Source organism: Macaca fascicularis, chromosome 6 (assembly GCF_037993035.2).
Source record: "Macaca fascicularis isolate 582-1 chromosome 6, T2T-MFA8v1.1".
In the NCBI taxonomy this organism is placed as follows: Eukaryota; Metazoa; Chordata; class Mammalia; order Primates; family Cercopithecidae; genus Macaca; species Macaca fascicularis.
Window position 1 is genome coordinate 61,421,074 of NC_088380.1, and position 19,601 is coordinate 61,440,674.

The window sequence follows — 19,601 nt, forward strand, 5'->3', positions numbered from 1 at the left end:
CGCAACCTCCGCCTCCTGGGTTCAAGAGATTCTCCTGCCTCAGCCTCCCGAGTAGCTGGGATTACAGGTGCTCACCACCATGCCCGGCTAATTTTTGTACTTTTAGTAAAGACGGGGTTTCACCAAATTGGCCAGGCTGATCTCAACTCCTTAAAGTGCTGGGATTACAGGCGTGAGCCACCGCCCCCCAAGAACCCTTTTATCAACCATTTTAACTGCACTCTATTATCTTGAGTTCCCTTGACCTTCAGCTATGTTTACCTTATAAGGCTATTTCCTAACTATTTCCTTTTTCCTTGAGCTATCAGCCCCACCCTAACATTTATTCTTAGTACAGAATCTTGTTTTACTCCCTTAAAATCAAGACCATCATTTGTGAGCATGCTTAACTTTTCTCCAACTTAGGAAGCAAGTATATATTTATCCTCTTTCTCTTTTCCCCATTCAGAGGAAAAAAAGGCTCCTTTACTTTTAAAAGGTTAATTCCTCCTCCTCTATTCTTCGTACTACTACTAAATTTAGTCCCCTAGTTTTATGTTTTTGATTATTAACACTAAATGTCTTTGAAATGTTTAAAAATTAAATATTAACTCAGTCGTGAATTGAGGACAGCCTCTCTGCATGTGTTAAAACCTTTGTAACCTGATAGCACCTAATTCACCAAAATTAAAAATAATTAAATGGGCCAGGCGCGGTGGCTCAAGCCTGTAATCCCAGCATTTTGGGAGGTCGAGGCGGGCAGATCACAAGGTCAGGAGATTGAGACCATCCTGGCTAACACGGTGAAACCCCGTCTGTACTAAAAAATACAAAAAATTAGCTGGGTGTGTTGGCGGGTGCCTGTACTCCCAGCTACTTGGTAGGCTGAGGCAGGAGAATGGTGTGAACCCGGGAGGCAGAGCTTGCAGTGAGCCACGATCGCGCCACTGCACTCCAGCCTGGGCGACAGAGCGAGACTCCATCTAAAAAAAAAAAAGGAAATAAGCACTGCTCTGTAAAGGTTAAACACAGAGGAAGGGATCTAGCTCAGAGATCTCCATACTCTACTTCTAGGGAAAACCCTGGTCAAATAGCCGTGGGCTGGTCAATGATCTTGAGTTACTCTTTCAGAGGGAAACTTGGCTTCAGAGAAGGAAAGGCCAGTGCAAGACATGTGAGCAGCAGTTAGGTGCATCCTATTCCCAGACACACACAGGATAAGGAAGTCAGGTATTGGGACTGTAGCTTTGGAATGGACTATACTTGCTTCAGAATATTATCATGGGGAGTTTGAGAAGCAAGGGCTTTCCTTTGTTGATTCTCCTTTCACCAATCTTCCTGGAAAGAATATTCTGCAGTTACAAAATAGGTTCCTTGGCTGCAAGTCTAATACTTATGCTAAAACCAAATAGATAAAAAAGTATCAACATTAATTTTTAAAAATATATTGTGTAAGCTTGTATAGCTAAGAATTCCCAGCCCCCTACATAGGGTCTGAAGAAAGATCTAGTACTAATTGTATTAAATAATGGTTTAGGCAAATGTGTATCTGTCTCCTTAAGAGAGGAAGGCAGTCCCTACTGAAAAGTAAAAATGAAATGGATATACTTCCTGAGAGGGCTAGAATTTTCTGAAAATTGTCCCCTCTGATTTTTCACAGTATTTAGGGAATGGCCATCTTCCGTAATTAACAAATAAATAAATGAAATTTTATGTCAGGGTCAAATGAAACTGGAAACAAAGCTTATCTGGTGATATGTCAAATTATGAAAGTCATTATTTGGATGTAAAGATATATGACAGACTTTTAGGGGAAATGCTATGACCTCCTGCTTCTTGGTATTCCTTGTGTGATTTCCTCCTCTTGAGTGTGAAGGGATGTATGTCATTGGGTTATATAAGATAATGCCCATCTTGCTGGTGTCTCTCACTCTCTTGTGGCTCTGAAAAATCAAGCTGCCTGCCATGTTTGAGCTTCGTTATGGAAAGACCCACATGTTAAGGAACTGAGGGCAGCCTCTGCCAGCAGCTAGCTTTGAAACTGAATCGCTCGGCCAGGCGCAGTGGCTCATACCTTTATTCCCTGGACTTTTGGAGGCCAAGGTGGATGGATCACAAGGTCAGGAGTTCAAGACCAGCCTGGCCAAGATGGTGAAACCCCATCTCTACTAAAAATACAAAAATTAGCTGGGTGTGGTGGCGGGCACCTGTAATCCCAGCTACTTGGGAGGCTGAGGCAGAGAATTTCTTGAACCCAGGAGGCAGAGGTTGCAGTGAGCTGAGATTGTGCCTGCACCCCAGCCTGGGCGGCAGAGTGAGACTCCATCTCAAAAAAAAAAAAAAAAAAAAAAAAAAAAGAAACCAAATCTCTCAGTCCTACAGCCTCAAGGAACTGAACTTTGCCAACAAAAGCAGATCCTTCCCCAGTCAAGCCTCAGATGAGACAGCATCTGTCAGGCCTCTGAGCCCAAGCCAAGCCATCGCATCCCCTGTGACTTGCACGTATATGCCCAGATGGCCTGAAGTAACTGAAGAATCACAAAAGAAATGAAAATGCCCTGCCCTGCCTTAACTGATGACATTCCACCACAAAAGAAGTGAAAATGGCCGGTCCTTGCCTTAAGTGATGACATTACCTTGTGAAAGTCCTTTTCCTGGCTCATCCTGGCTCAAAAAGGTCCCCCACTGAGCACCTTATGACCCCCCCTCCTGCCTGCCAGAGAACAACCCCCCTTTGACTGTAATTTTCCTTTACCTACCCAAATCCTATAAAACGGCCCCACCCTTATCTCCCTTCGCTGACTCTCTTTTCGGACTCAGTCCACCTGCAGCCAGGTGAAATAAACAGCCATGTTGCTCACACAAAGCCTGTTTGGTGGTCTCTTCACACAGACGCGCATGACATTTTGGTGCTGTAACTCGGATCGGGGGACCTCCCTTGGGAGATCAATCCCCTGTCCTCCTGCTCTTTTTGCTCCATGAGAAAGATCCACCTACGACCTCTGGTCCTCAGACCAACCAATTTTAAATCGGGTAAGTGGCCCCTTTTTTACTCTCTTCTCCAACCTCTTTCGCTATCCCTCAACCTCTCTCCTTTCAATCTTGGCGCCACCCTTCAATCTCTCCCTTCCCTTAATTTCAATTCCTTTCATTTTATGGTAGAGACAAAGGAGACACGTTTTATCCGTGGACCCAAAACGCCGGCGCCAGTCACGGACTGGGGAAGGCAGCCTTCCCTTGGTGTTTAATCATTGCAGGGATGCCTCTCTGATTACTCACCCACGTTTCAGAGGTGTCTGACCACACTGCAGGGACGCCTGCCTTGGTCCTTCACCCTTAGCGGCAAGCCCCGCTTTTCTAGGGGAGGGGCAAGCACCCCGACCCCTTCTCTCCCTGTTTCTACCCCTTCTCTGCTTTTCTGGGGGAAGGGCAAGAACCCCGACCTCATTTTTGCGCCCCAACCTCTTATTTTTGTGCCCCGACCTTATTTTTGCACCCCCAACCTCTCATTTTTGCGCATCAATCCCTTCCACGCCCCGACCCCTTTCCCGCTTTTCTGGAGGGCAAGCACCCCTGAACAACTTCTCTCTGTGTCTCTACTCTCTCTTTTATCTGGGCTTGCCTCCTTCCCTATGGGCAACCTTCCACCCTCCAATCCTCCTCCTTCTCCCTTAGCCTGTGTTCTCAAGAACTTAAAACCTCTTCAATTCACACCTAACCTAAAACCTAAACGCCTTATTTTCTTCTACAATGCTGCTTAACTCCAATACAAACTTGACAGTAGTTCCAAATAGCCAGAAAATAGCACTTTAGATTTTTCCATCCTACAAGATCTAAATAATTCTTGTCATTAAATGGGCAAACGGTCTGAGGTGCCTGACGTCCAGGCATTCTTTTACACATCGGTCCCTCCCTAGTCTCCGTTCCCAATGCAACTCGTCCCAAATCTTCCTTCTTTCCCTCCCGCCTGTCCCCTCAGTGCCAACCCCAGGCGTCACTGAGTCTTTCTAATCTTCCTTTCTACAGACCCATCTGACCTCTCCCCTCCTCAACAGGCTGAGCTAGGTTCCAATTTTTCCTCAGTCTCTGCTCCCCCACCCTATAATCCTTTTATCACCTCACCTCCTCACACCCGGTCTGGCTTACAATTTCATTCCGTGACTAGCCCTCCCCTACCTGTTCAGCAATTTCCTCTTAAAAAAGTGGTTAGAGCTAAAGGCATAGTCAAGATTAATATTCCTTTTTCTTTATCCAACCCCTCCTAAATCAGTTAGCGTTTAGGCTCTTTTTCATCAAATATAAAAAAATTAAATTCCGGCCCTCAAACCCCACAACAGGACTTAATGAACCTTGCCTTCAAGGTGTACAATAATAGAGTAGAGGCAGCCAAGTAGCAACTTATTTCTGAGTTGCAATACCTTGCCTCCACTGTGAGACAAAACCCAGCCGCATCTCCAGCACACAACTCCAAACGCCTGAACCGCAGCTGCCAGAGGTTCCCCCAGAACCTCCTCCCGCAGGAGCTTGCTACAAATGCTGGAAATCTGGCCACTGGGCCAAGGAATGCCCGCAGCCAGGGAATCCTCCTAAGCCGTGTCCTATCTGTGCGAGAACCCCCTGGAAATCGGACTGTCCAACTTGCCTGGCAGCCACTGCCAGAGACCCTGGAGCTCTGGCCCAAGACTCTGACTGACTCCTTCCCACACCTTCTCGGCTTAGCGGCTGAAGATTGATGCTGCCCCATAGCTTCGGAAGCCTCCTGGACCATCACAGATGCTTTGGGTAACTCTTACAGTGGAGGGTAAGTCTGTCCCCTTCTTAATCAATACAGAGGCTACCCACTCCACATTACCTTCTTTTCAAGGGCCTGTTTCCCTTGCCTCCATAACTGTTGTGGGTATTGACGGCCAGGCTTCTAAACCTCTTAAAATTCCCCAAATCTGGTGCCAACTTGGACAACATTCTTTTATGCACTCCTTTTTAGTTATCCCCACCTGCCCAGTTCCCTTATTAGGCCAAGACATTTTAACTAAATTATCTGCTTCCCTGTCTATTCCTAGGCTACAGCCACACCTCATTGCTGCCTTTTCCCCCAGTTCAAAGCCTCCTTCACATCCTCCCCTCGTATGCCCCCACCTTAACCCCCAAGTATAAGATACCTCTACTCCCTCCTTGGTGACTGATCAGTCACCCCTTACCATCTCATTAAACCCAATCACCCTTACCCCACTCAACGCCAATATCCCATCCCACAGCACGCTTTAAAAGGATTAAAGCCTGTTATCACTTGCCTGCTACAGCATGGCCTTTTAAGGCCTGTAAACTTCTCTTACAATTCCTCCATTTTACCTGTCCTAAAACCAGACAAGGCTTACAGGTTAGTTCAAGATCTCTGCACCTTATCAACCAAATTGTCTTGCCTCTGGATCTCAAACATACTTTCTTTACTATTCCTTTACACCCTTCATCCCAGCCTCTCTTCGCTTTCATTTGGACTGACCCTGACACCCACCAGGCTTAGCAAATTACCTAGACTGTACTGCTGCAAGGCCTCATGGACAGCCCCCATTACTTCAGTCAAGCCCAAATTTCTTCCTCATTTGTTACCTATCTTGGCATAATTCTCATAAATACATACTTACTCTCCCTGCTGATCGTGTTCGGCTGGCTAATCTCCCAAACCCCAATCCCTTCTACAAAACAACTCCTTTCCTTCCTAGGCATGGTTAGTGCGGTCAGAATTCTTACACAAGAGCTGGGACTGTGTCCTGTAGCCTTTCTGTCCAAATGACCTTACTGTTTTAGGCTAGCCCTCATGTCTGTGTGCAGCGACTGCCACTGCTTTAATACTGTTAGAGGCCCTAAAAATCACAAACTATGCTCAACTTTCTACAGTTCTCATAACTTCCAAAATCTATTTTCTTCCCCCAACCATCGCTCAAGACAATGCTTACGCTGATAAGTTAGCTAAAAAAGCAGCTAGCATTACAATTTTTATCCCTAAAGGCAGTTTTCCTCCTTCACATCGGCCACTCCCACCTACTCCCTGGCTGAAACTTCCACCTATCAGTCTCTTCCCACACAAGGCAAATAGTTCTTAGACCAAGGAAATTATCTCCTTCCAGCCTCATGGGCCCATTCTATTCTGTCGTCATTTCATAACCTCTTCCATGTAGGTTACAAGCTGCTAGCCCACCTCTTAGAACCTCTCATTTCCTTTCCATCATGGAAATCTATCCTCAAGGAGATCACTTCTCAGTGTTCCATCTGCTGTTCTACTACCCCTCAGGGATTGTGCAGGCCCTCTCCCTTTCTTACACATAAAGCTCGGGGATTTGCTCTGCCCAGGACTGGCAAATTGACTTTATGCACATGCCCCGAATCAGAAAACTAAAATATCTCTTAGTCTGCTAGATACTTTCACTGGATGGGTAGAGGCCTTTCCTACAGGATCTGAGAAGTCCACCGTTGTCATTTCTTCTCTTCTGTCAGATGTAATTCCTCAGTTTGGCCTTCACACCTCTATATAGTCTGATAACGGACCAGCCTTTACTAGTCAAATCACCAGCCTTTACTAGTCAAATCCCCCAAGCAGTTTCTCAGGCTCTTGGTATTCAGTGAAACCTTTATATCCTTTACCGTCCTCAATCTTCAGGAAAGGTAGAATGGAATTCAGGCCTGTCCTCAGAATGCTACAGGTTCCAGCCCATTTGAGCTCCTGGGTGGACACTCCTTTTTATTAGGTCCCAGTCTCATTCCAGACACCAGACCAACTTGGACTGCACCCCAAAAAACTTGTCATCCCCACTATCTTCTGTCTAGTCATACTCCTGTTCACCGTTCTAAACTACTCATAAATGCCCTGCTTATGTTTACACTGCTGGTTTATACTGTTTCTCCAAGCCATCACAGCTGATATCTCCTAGTGCTCTCCCAAACCGCCACTCTAAATTCCTTCTTAAAGTAAATAAATAATCTTTGCTGGCAAGGCTATGCTGAGCCTCCTTAGGCACTCTCTAATTAGATGTCCTAAGTCCTCCCAATTCTTAGTCCTTTAATACCTGTTTTTTCTCCTTCTCTTATACAGACTTTGTGTCTTCCATTTAGTTTTTCAATCCATACAAAACCACATCCAGCCCATCACCAATCATTCTATGCAACAAATGCTCCTTCTAGCAACCCCACAATATCACCTCTTATCACAAGATCTCCCTTCAGCTTAAACTCTCCCACTCTAGGTTCCCACGCTGCCCCTAATCCCGCTTGAAGCAGCCCTGAGAAACATTGCCCATTCTCTCTCCATACCACCCCCCAAAAATTTTTGCCACCCCAACACTTCAACACTATTTTGTTTTATTTTTCTTATTAATATAAGAAGTCAGGAACCTCAGGCCTCTGAGCCCAAGCCTAGCCATCGCATCCCCTGTGACTTGCACGTATATGCCCAGATGGCCTGAAGTAACTGAAGAATCACAAAAGAAGTGAAAATGCCCTGCCCTGCCTTAACTGATGACATTCCACCACAAAAGAAGTGAAAATGGCCGGTCCTTGCCTTAAGTGATGACATTACCTTGTGAAAGTCCTTTTCCTGGCTCATCCTGGCTCAGAAAACTCCCCCACTGAGCACCTTATGACCCCCACTCCTACCCACCTTTGACTGTAATTTTCCTTTACCTACCCAAATCCTATAAAACAGCCCCACCCTTATCTCCCTTTGCTGACTCTCTTTTCGGACTCAGTCCACCTGCAGCCAGGTGAAATAAACAGCCATGTTGCTCACACAAAGCCTGTTTGGTGGTCTCTTCACACGGATGCGCATGACAGCGTCCTCAGCCAACAACTTGTTTGCAGCCTTGTGAGAACTGAAGCAGAGAACCCAGCTAAATTGTGCCTAGACTCCTGACCACGGAAACTGAGATAATAAATGTGTGTTGTTTTAAGCTGCCAAATATGTGATAATTTGTTATGTAGTGGAGAACTAATACAACAGGGAAAAGTTAAAAGCTATTCACATAAATATTTATAATGGATATTATTTCTACACATTTAAATCAAGCTTTTCTTAAGTTCATAAGAAGATATGAATCTGGAGAAGGAAATTATATCAAGCAGAAGGCTGCTCTGGTGTTGTGAAGATGGGATCCAACCATTCGAATGTATTCAATTTAAGAATTGAGCATCAACTATGTTCCAGGCACTGAGATATTAATCTAAGGAAGACATATGTGTCATCCTCATTGAGGACCTCAAAAGTCTAATACATAAACTAACAATCATACAAAAATCATAGCCATGTTACAGTGCTATGAGGAAGATGTTAAGAGAATATTCTGGAAGTACTCATACATGAATACTTCAGAAACTGGGCATTGTAAGAACTCAGTTGCCTCTATCTACTTTCAGTTCTACATCCTTGTACCTTGTAGTGGATTTAAAATGGCCACAAATTCTTCAATACTCTTCTGTGGAAAGATTTGAGGGCTATTTCCCTTCATCTTGAATTTAGGCAGTCTTTTTCAGGGTCCAGCTTTTAAGAGGAGCTTTCACCTTGGTCTGTGGAAGTCCTGAGTCACTGTGTACAAAATCCATCTACCTTATTAGACCATCTAGAGAGAGCTGAGACTACAGGGAGATGGGGAGTGACCCGGCTGATCCCAGTCTTCCTAGTGACCCTGCCCAGGAACTTGGCGTGTGAGTAAAGCCATCTTGGAACTTCCATACCAGACCAGCCACCAGATGATTAATACTAACTGATCCCAGTCACTGCCACATAGAGCAGAAGAACTGCCTAACTGAATTATTTCCAAACTGCTGACTCAAAAATTTGTATGATATATAATAAAATGTTTAAGTCACTGTTTTGTTAAGAGTAATAAGCAACCAGAATAAAATTCTAATCTTTATCATGTACCATGCTGAAAATCTGACCATCTCACTCTCCTTAAAACTCCGTCAGTGCCTTCCCATTACCCAAATCCTTCTTGTATGTCATAGAAGTCCCTCATTACATGACCTCTACCTACTTCTCCAGTCTTACCTCCTAACATGGCCTCCAACTCCGGGCTCTCATATTACCTATTCGCTAATGGTTCCTGGGCCAACATCCAACATACTGTTCCCTGCTTCCATGCCAAGAAGAGACAGCTTATTCAGCTTCCTTGGCCGGTCATTGCCTTCTTCATTTGCTTTGCGTAACTTGCTCACCGTGTAAAAATATTCATCTAAGTAGTTATTTCCTCCCAGAAGTCTGCTCTAGGCCATGAGAAACTCACAGCCAAAAATGCAAATGATTACAGATGATCATTCACTGTAGAAAAGGAATTGAGGGGCTGAGCGTGGTGGCTCATGCCTGTAATCTCAGCACTTTGGGAGGCTGAGGCATTAGGATCACAAGGTCAGGAGATCGAGACCATCCTGGCCAACATGGTGAAGGCTAGTCTCTACTGAAAATACAGAAAATTTGCTAGTCGTGGTGGTGGCACATGCCTGTAGTCCCAGCTACTCAGGAGGCTGAGGCAGGAGAATCGCTTGAACCTGGGAGGCAGAGGTTTCAGTGAGCTGAGATTGCGCCATTGCACTCCAGCCTGGCGACAGAATGAGACTATCTCAAAAAAAAAAAAAAAAAAAAAAAAGAAAAGAAAAAAGAAAGAAAAGGAATTGAGGAAGAGATTTCTAGACCACAGAGCAAAAAGGGAATGGGGGAAACCAGATAAAATGGCAGACTGAAAAAATTCTTTGCTCTTTAGGTTAGTCTCTCCCAACATATACAATGTCATGGATGCTGTATTAGTCATTTGAACAAAGTGCTATGTTAATTCAGAAAAGGGACAATTACTTTTCCCTGGAGAGACTGGAGATGCTTTCTAGAGGAAGTGTGATATTGAAGCAGGTTCATGAAAGATGAGTAGGAACTCACTAAGGGAGATAATGGAGGGAAGCAGTTCTTGGCAGAGGGAACAGCAAGAGGAAGCAGTGGGAATGTGAAAGGGCAAGGTATTACCAAGAGGTCTGGTGAGAGGAGAGCAGGGAGTGCAGGTTGAGAAAATGAGACAAGAAAGTGGAGACCTTCCTTGAAAGCCATGCTACACAGGGGATTTGCACTTTATTTTGTAGGGAGATATTAGAGTTTTTAAAGCAGGATACTGTTGTGAACAGATTTGTGATTCATAAAGCAAATTCTCTTAATACTGTGGAGGATTAATTGGGGGAACGAGAAACTGGAAGAGAGCTTGAACTAGAGTAGCTCCTTATCTTGGAAGAGAAGGAAGAGGGTGTTCTGAATAATGCTAGGGAGATAGAATGGCAAGACTTGACAGTGGGATATGGTAAGAAATGTATGGACAGATCTGTGATCAAAGCCTGGGTTAATCATTGCTGATGAGCTGTATATTCTTAAGTAATTTCTTCCCCCTTCCCTCTCTTCTCCTCCCCTCTTTTGTCCTCCTCTCCCCTGTCCTCTCCTCTCCTTTTTTTTTTTTTTTTTTCTTTGAGACAGGGTCTGGCTTTAATGCCCAGGCTGGAGTGCAGTGATGTGATCATAGCTCACTACAGCCTCAAATTTCTGGGCTCAAGCGACTTTTCCACCTCAGCCTCCTGAGGAGCTGGGACTATAGGCACGCACCACCACGTGTGGCTAATTTTTTTGATTTTTTGTAGATACAGGGTCTCACTTTATTGCCCAGACTGGTCTCAAACTCCTGGGCTGTCACTCTAGTTGTGTCCTTTGTGGTTCTTGGATGTCATCACCCCCACATTAGGCACCTGCAGGGATGTTCTTGTCTGCATCTGGGCTCTGGATGTACATTCCATGCTACTTTCCACTTTTGTGTCTCATGGTCATGACTATAAGTCTCCTTGGACCCTTTGTCAGCTAAATTATGTGTCTTTCTTGAGGGCCCTTTAGCTTTTCTGTGCCACTCTGGGGGCTGCAAAAGATTCAGAGGGACTGCCTCAGACTTTCCCTACCTAGGGCACTGTATGTGGCCATCTTTACCTTACTTCTGTGACAGCACTGTGGTCTAGTAAACATCTGCTAGACTGCTGCCTCCCAGGATTCCAGATGTTAATAGATTCCCAACATTGTCATGAGCCTCCACCATGTCTCCCCAACTTGGAGCTAACCCCAAGTAAGGGGCATGGTGGAGGACCCTTTTCTTAGATCTTTACTACCTAAAGTTATTTTGCTTAACACTCGTTTCTCTACTTTTGCCCTCCCCAATTTGGAAAGTCTTTATTTAGCCTAGGGTAGCGGGGTTGATATTAGTGGGAGGGGCAATTAAGATGGGTCAGCAAGTATCTCCGCAAATCTTTCTGCCTTACTACTAAGGCTTTTAAGTTTGAGAGTCCAAGGGTTTGGCATCTTCATTCTCTGCTAGTCAGTGGGTTTTTGTTGTTTGTTTTTCTAATGCAATCAGGGAGAGTTGTTAAGAGTGTAGAGAGAAAAAAAATCTGGAACAAATACTTTACTTAAATATCTTGATATACTGAAATAAAGTTTTTGTCTCTTCCAAATATATGCACCGTCTTCTCACATCTGCCAAGACAGTCATAGGTAAGAAACCTCAAATTAGAATAAAGAGTATCTGCTTCCTTAATCTGATTTGTGTGTGCAGATAATGAGAAGAGACGAAGGATGAACCAGATTCTGTAAACTTGCTTTCAGGTACCAGCAGCCAGAGCATAAAACTAGATATTTTCCCAGGATTGACTGATGTGGGAACTCAGCCTCAGGGGTCACATAGAAAATTTCCCAGTGACAGTCGTGGAAGCCCATACTCTATTGTGTAAGAAAAGAGAAAAACTAAAAAAACTGCCAGGTGCCGAACTTCTCCTTGTGTCCAGTTCTGGTTCTGCCTTGTGGAGCTGTAGGAGAGGATCACCAATGCCCAGACATGCCACTACACCTTCCCTTCTTTTGCCCACCTTCTTACCTCTTAACATCATTCTCATGAATTTTTTTTCATATACTCCCTACCTTTTTCTAAGTTTATAAAGACAGAAAAAGAAATGAAGAATGAATCATCTGTCTTGTGTGTTAGATGTCATGGCAGGAGATAGAAAGGAAACTGAATATGTCTTTAACCCCTGGAGCATCTAGCTACAGATGGACTAAATGGTCCAACCCAAATGCAGAAAACCAGTGTAAACCACTTAGACTGTGATTCTGATTTCAGTAAAAAGTGATTTTTTTTTTCAAGTAGGAATATGTTAAGCTGTTTTCTCTAATCAGAGACAAATTTTCTTTTCTTTTTTTTTTTTTTTTTTGAGACGGAGTCTCTCGCTTTGTCACCCCGGCTGGAGTGCAGTGGCCGGATCTCAGCTCACTGCAAGCTCCGCCTCCCGGGTTTACGCCATTCTCCTGCCTCAGCCTCCCGAGTAGCTGGGACTACAGGCGCCCGCCACCTTGCCCGGCTAGTTTTTTGTATTTTTTAGTAGAGACGGGGTTTCACCAGGTTAGCCAGGATGGTCTCGATCTCCTGACCTCGTGATCCACCCGTCTCGGCCTCCCAAAGTGCTGGGATTACAGGCTTGAGCCACCGCGCCCGGCCTGACAAATTTTCAATGCCTGGATAACAACTATTATCCTAAGTGCTACCCTTTTTTGTATGCCAGCTATGTGACAGGAACTCACTATACCATACACTTTATATCCCAATTTATTTTTGCAACAAACAGGGCAGGAAATAGCAGTTGTTCACTGTACTCACACTCTAATGACCTAGAAGTGTTAATGTGTATATATATGTGAATTATATATCTTCCTTATATATTATAAATATATAATTTAATTATATAATTATGATTTGTATAATTATATATTCCTCGTATATTTTATTATATATTTATATATAAATATTAAATTATATATATAAAGAAACACGTTCTTTCTGTCATGCAGTGGCTCTATCATAACTCACTGTAGCCTCAAACTTTTAGGCTCAAGTGATCCTCCTGCCTCAGCCACCTAAGTAGCTGGGACTACAGGTGTGTGCCATTACGCTCAGCTAATTAAAAAAAATTTTTGGCTGGGCGCGGTGGCTCAAGCCTGTAATCCCAGCACTTTGGGAGGCCGAGACGGGCGGATCACGAGGTCAGGAGATCGAGACCATCCTGGCTAACACGGTGAAACACCGTCTCTACTAAAAAAATACAAAAAGCTAGCCGGGCGAGGTGGCGGGCGCCTGTAGTCCCAGCTACTCGGGAGGCTGAGGCAGGAGAATGGCGGGAACCCGGGAGGCGGAGCTTGCAGTGAGCTGAGATCCGGCCACTGCACTCCAGCCTGGGTGACAGAGCGAGACTCCGTCTCAAAAAAAAAAAAAAAAAAAAAATTTTGCTAGAGACGAAGTCCCCCTATGAACTCCCGGCCTCAAGCAATCCTCTTACCTTGGCCTTCTAAGTTGCTGGAACTACAAGCATGAGCCGCTACACACAGCTATTTTGGTATATTTCTAATATCTTTTAGATGCATATAATTTTTGCTTTGTTTTGTCAGTTACCACCATGGCCTACACAATTTCCTGTGTTTTTAAAAGCTAATTTTACTGACTACACTCATGACGTTTTTAATAGCTCATTGAAATTTTCCAATACATTTCACAGATATATTGGGAGTAGACATAGCAGAGGGTATGGTAGCCTCAGATTAGCCTGGGTGTAGTCTTGGAAGGAGGCAGCTGCCTGGCTGCTCCCTCTACTTTTGCCTTTCCTGTAGCCAAGCCTCAGGAGAGGCTTTTTTGCATGGCTTCCAGGGTTTGGTTTGTGAGGGAAGAAGATGAACATAAAGTCAACTCAAACTTCATGGCAGCATTGTGCCCACTTTGCCCTATCACTGCCATTCTCCGGCAGAAACACTTTGTACACCGACACATGCTCCCTCGTGAAGAAACTTTCTAGTTTAGGTAAAAATACCAAAAAGTGGGGAAAAAAAAAATAATTAGAAATATGGAGATCATGGGTGAAAGGAGCTACCATGGCATGACCCTGAAAGCCCTCAGCATACTCTGGCATGGATCTCTGAGGAAATACAGGATGGCCTCTGTGCGAGGTGTTTTTCGTGCTGGTTGGAATTTTCACTGGTAAGAACGCCAGTACCTTTAAGCTTTGGCCAGAAGGTTTCAGATCTTGAATGGGCCCAAACTCATTTGTACTTTTTCTAAGTAGAATAGTCAGGCTGAACCTGTGGATCAACAGTCGACATTATGCCAACCAAAATATTTCTCTTTTTGGAAGCAACTAATGAGTTTCAATAATTCATCTTGAGTCTTTTTCACATAAGGAAACAGCACACATCATTAAAATTGCCTTGGAGGAAATTATATGATAGCCTTTGTAAAACTAACATTCCAGAAGGGAGGGGACTTTACCAATGCAGGGGATTATTAATAGCTATTTTGTGCCTTCAGATGCCATGATGCTTTATGTGTTAGTGAATTTCACAGGATCACATATGTGCAAGGGGGCCGGGCTCAGATCAAGGGGGTGTTTGGCTGCTGGCTCTGATTTTTGTTCTGCTGGGCCTTGGTGGAAGCAACCAGTTAGGCAAATAGAGCCAGACACACTATCCTTAATGTATTAGACAATTGGTAATTCTTTGTTGTTTATGATGATGGGTTTGAGAGGAATCTCTGGACATGGAGATAGAAAACCTTAGGTGTCTCTACCATTTATTAGTTCTATAACTATAGACAGATTACTTGTCTCACCTGAACTTCCATTTCCTTATCTGTAAAATGGAAATAAAATCTCTTCTCTTCAATAAGTTGCTATGAAATCTAAATAAGATAATATATGTAAAAGTGCTAAACATGGAAAAATCTTTTACAATTTTTAAGGTATATTATTATTGTTGTTATGATTATTATTACTAGTAAGTTTAATCATGGAAGACTTATAGACTGACTGGTAAACTAGGATAACTTAGTGGGGATCTGTGGTTTAGGGTCTCAAAATAACAATGAAAACCTAAATGTCAGACCTTTTTTTTTTTTCCCCGAGAGAGAGAGTTTCGCTCTTGTTGCCCAGGCTGGAGTGCAGTGGCACAATCTCAGCTCACCGCAACCTCCGCCTCCCGGGTTCAAGCGATTCTCCTGCCTCAGCCTCCTGAGTAGCTGGGATTACAGGCACCCGCCACTGAGCCTGGCCCAGACCTTTGTTTTACACACACACACACATATACACACACATACACACACACTGCAGTTTGTTTCGTTGAAGACATGGAGACTTGGTTTCAATTAGTTTCTGGTTCAAACAATTAGTTAAGGGCAGGATCAAGATGATAAACCACTGTTTTGGCCAGGCACAGTGGCTCATGCCTGTAATCCCAGCACTTTGGGAGGCCGAAGTGGGTGGATTACTTAAGGTCAGCCTGGCCAGCATGGTGAAACACCATCTTTACTAAAAACACAAAAATTAGCGAGATGTGGTGGCAGGCGCCTATAATCCCAGCTACTTGGGAGGCTGAGGCAGGAGAATCACTTGAGCCCGGAAGGCGGAAGTTGCAGTGAGCCAAGATCATGCCACTGTACTCCAGCCTGAGTGACAGAATGAGACTGTCTCAAAAAGAAAAAAAACAGCAAAAAAGATGATAAACCACTATTTCAAGTAAATGTGAAATAGGACTGAGTGTTGAAGCAGCCTGGGTCTGACATTAAATCCTATGGTGACCTATCACATGGAGACACAGAGGCTTGCAGGCAAATAACTGAAGTTCTTGATAACTAAGCTTGTTGGAGGACACAGAGAGATTGTTCAGGCTAAGAATCACCGATGGATTTTTGTCATTTCAATGGTATTATTAATCTGTAAAAGAATTGTTTAGAAAACATTGCCATCATATAATTCTTGTTAATTGCTTAGGATAATAAATAATACCTGCCATTTATTATTAATCACCTATTACATGCCAGGCATTCTAATTAAGTCATGTCACTTAATCCCTTTGGCCATCTGGAAAGTGGCACTACTGTCCCATTTTACAGATGAAATCAAAACTCAGAGACACTAGGGAACTTACTCAAGGTCACACAGCTGGTAAATGTCAGAGCCAGGATTCTAATGCATGTTTGTATGACACTGAAGCCCAGGCCCTTTCTATCACTTACAGTTAATGAGTATGGATGACCCAGAGACTAAGATTGTTTCCTTCATGGTCACATCTTTAATTTCTGCCAATCTGAAAACAAAACTTCGGCACAAGGATTAGTGTCCTTAACTGGAGCTGCTTGCCCAACACAGTCCACACTGTTAAGATTCTCTACTGCAAACAGGGCTTTCGATCCTTCCCTTTTACAGTGAATTCACACTCAGTTTGACCCCAGCTCTCCAAAGCTTTCTATTTGATCTCGTTTTCTTTTTTCAGTTTTCATAAGCATGTCAGATTCCTTTCTTGAATGTGAAAGGGAGGAAAAGAATCATTATATAGGCCAGGCGCGGTGGCTCATGCCTGTAATCCCAACACTTTGGGAGGCCGAGGTGGTCGGATCACCTGAGGTCAGGAGTTCAAGACCAGCCTGGACAACATGGTGAAATCCAGTCTCTACTAAAAATACAAAAAAATTAGCTGGGCCTAGTGGCAGGCACCTATAATCTCAGCTACTTGGGAGGCTGAGGCAGGAGAATCACTTGAGCCTGAGAGGCGTAGGTTGCAGTGAGCCGTGATCACGCTGTTGCACTCCAGCCTAAGCAACGAGAGTGAAACTCCATCTCAAAAAAAAAAAGAAAAAAAAAATTCATTATATAGAGTCAAGTATGGATACCTTTGGTTTGATTAAACATGAGAGGTAGAGATTAGGGCAAACACTCAGGTTAAATAGGATATGGCTACTGCTTAGAGTTAAAGCATGACAATAAATACTTTTTAGACAACTAACTGAAAGACAGGTCTGTCCTCTCATTTTCCTGAGAAGCATATACATACTTGAAGATTAAGCAATGGGTCCTGGAGAGGGAGGTAAGAAGTTTTTCACATTTCTACAATTTTGCTGAAATAATCTTACATGTAGAACATATACATCATGCTTTTCTTTGGAAAACCTCATTCCACATGGAGGGCATTTGGGCTGTGATGGGGTGGGCAGATAAGTAAGTTGGAGTCAGAACATCTCTATTTGAGCTCTGTAACTTCCTGACTATGCAGCCTTTGGCAAATCACATAATCGCTCTGAATTTCACTTTCCTAATCAGTAAAATGTGACTAACAACAGCTATCCCTGGCTACTGCAGAAGGATAGTATGAGGGCCAAATGGGAGAAGAGATGGCAAAGGGCTTTCTAAACTCTAAAGTGCTGGGCAGATGTTGAGAGTTAATGTCAACTCTTGGAGAACATCCTAGCTTTGTGTATTACTATGCGTGAGAAGGTGTCAGGCTGCGGAGGTGGTAGGTGTTGTGCTAAGGAGGATACTGGCAGTTTTTATATTCAGATGCTAAATCACAGCTGTTGGGCAGGCAGAAAGCCAGGGCAAAGCCTGCTCTCTCTAGCTGCACCTGAAACCCCAGTTTCCTTTACACTATTCACTAATTGCCCTGCCTATGAGCAGGGAAGTGTAAGGCCCTTCCCCTCTCCCACAATCACAAGCAGGAGGGAAGAAGCCAGCACTGAGCCACAGAGAGGCTGAGTCACTAATAAAAACTACAAATTATCAAATGCTTACTATGTGCCAGGCATGATTGTAAGCATTTTACCTATATGATCTTACTTGTTTCTCATATCAGAAATATGGCTGATCTGATTATTATCCCCATTTTACAGATGAGGAAAGTGAGTGTCAGAGAAGTCAAATGACTTGCCTAGGATTATAATTAGACAGGAGTCTCTACCAAGAGTCAAATCCAGGAGGTCTGATTGTAAAACCCACATCCTCAAACACTAAGCTATACTGCAACCTCTGGTTGTAACCTCACATACTCAGCTTCCTGCCACCAAACACAACTCCATTGGTGGTATCCAGTTTCCAAAGACAGCAAATACAGAAAAGGAGTTTGGGTGTGATGTTGGCCTGGCAACTCCATTTCCTACTCACCACACAGACCTCCCTTGGTACAATAATGTCCTAACTTGGGGAGTGACCAGGCATTTACCTGATAACCTGTATCTTCTCAATGAGGAAAGAAAAGGAGAGCAGAAAATGTTTGCGCCTGGAGTGTCTGGCTAATAGTTGTCGTAAAGTTGTTTAAGTCTAGTTGGGCCACAGCAGAATTAGAGTTATAATTAAGGCAGGACGTGGTAAGGTGATCACAGCCAAAAGTCCCACTGTGACCTGGGAATGCGGTTGTTGCTAGCAGCGGCAGCAACTCGTACTTCACCCAATCCTTCATCTCCGTAGATCAACAGAATCGCCATCTATAGCAAACATTAACTTAGCATCTGTGGAGTGCCATGCTCAATATCAGGTGCCAGGAACATACACATAATAAGGCACTTCGACATGAGAAAAAGCAGTAGAAGGAAGTATATAATAATAGCAGATTGGTGCTTCAGAAAGTACGTGAAATTGAATTCTGAAGAGGAGGTGATATGGTTTGGCTGTGTCCCCACCCAAATCTTATCTTGATTTGTAGCTCCCATAATTCCCATGTGCTATAGGAAGGATCTGGTAGGAGGTAATTGAATCACAGGGGCAGGTCTTTCCCACGCTGTTCTCATGATAGTGAATAAGTCTCACATCATCTAATGGTGTTATAAAGGGGAATTCTCCTACACAACCTCTCTTGCCTGCTGCCATGTAAGATGTCACTTTGCTCCTCCTTTGCCTTCCACCATGATTGTAAGGCCTCCCCAGCCATGTAGAACTGTGAGTGAATTAAACCTCTTTCCTTTACAAATTACCCAGTCTCAGGTATGTTTTTATTAGCAGCATAAGAACAGACTAACACAGGAGGTGGTGACAATTTGGGGTGGAGTAATCAAGGGTAACTTTTATGAAGGAGGGAGTGAATAAGACTTTGAAGGATGGGTGGGACTTGACTAAATGAGAAGGGATGGGATTGAAAGGAGAAATGTCAGAAGAGATGACATTGTGGGTGAAGGTCTAGTGCAAAGATAGGTTCAAAACAAGTGAGAATGAGCACTAGTGTGTTAGAATGCTTTCAGCTATTTGAAATAGAAATGGCTTAAACCAATTAATTTTTTTACATAGTCCAGAGGTAAAATGGGCTTCTGAATTGCTTGATTCAGCAGTCAAAATGTGCCATGAAAGAACCAAGTCCTTTTCAGGTTGCTGCTCTGCAGTTCGCAGAGTCATCTTCAACAGCCAGGCAATATGCTCCCTTGGTTCACTTCCAACAAAAGAGAGATTGATGTATCTTTCCCAGAAATCACAAACTAGCCCCTCTCTGTATGTCATTGGGCTCGGGCTGGTTTGGGATCTGCTTATTCCTAAACCAATCATTGATAAAGGAAATTAAATATTTTAATTGGCTTAGACTGGTGGACTAAAACTTTAGCCTCCATTGGAATCACCTGGAGGGCTTGTAAAACCATATTGGTTTCTTTTTTTTGGCTTTTTCTACCTAAAGGTTACCAAAGACTAAGTTTGAAATTATCTTGCATATTAGATACCGCCAATCTTGTCATGGAATTAGATTTAATCTCTTTAAGGTCTTTCTTCAGAAACTGATTGCA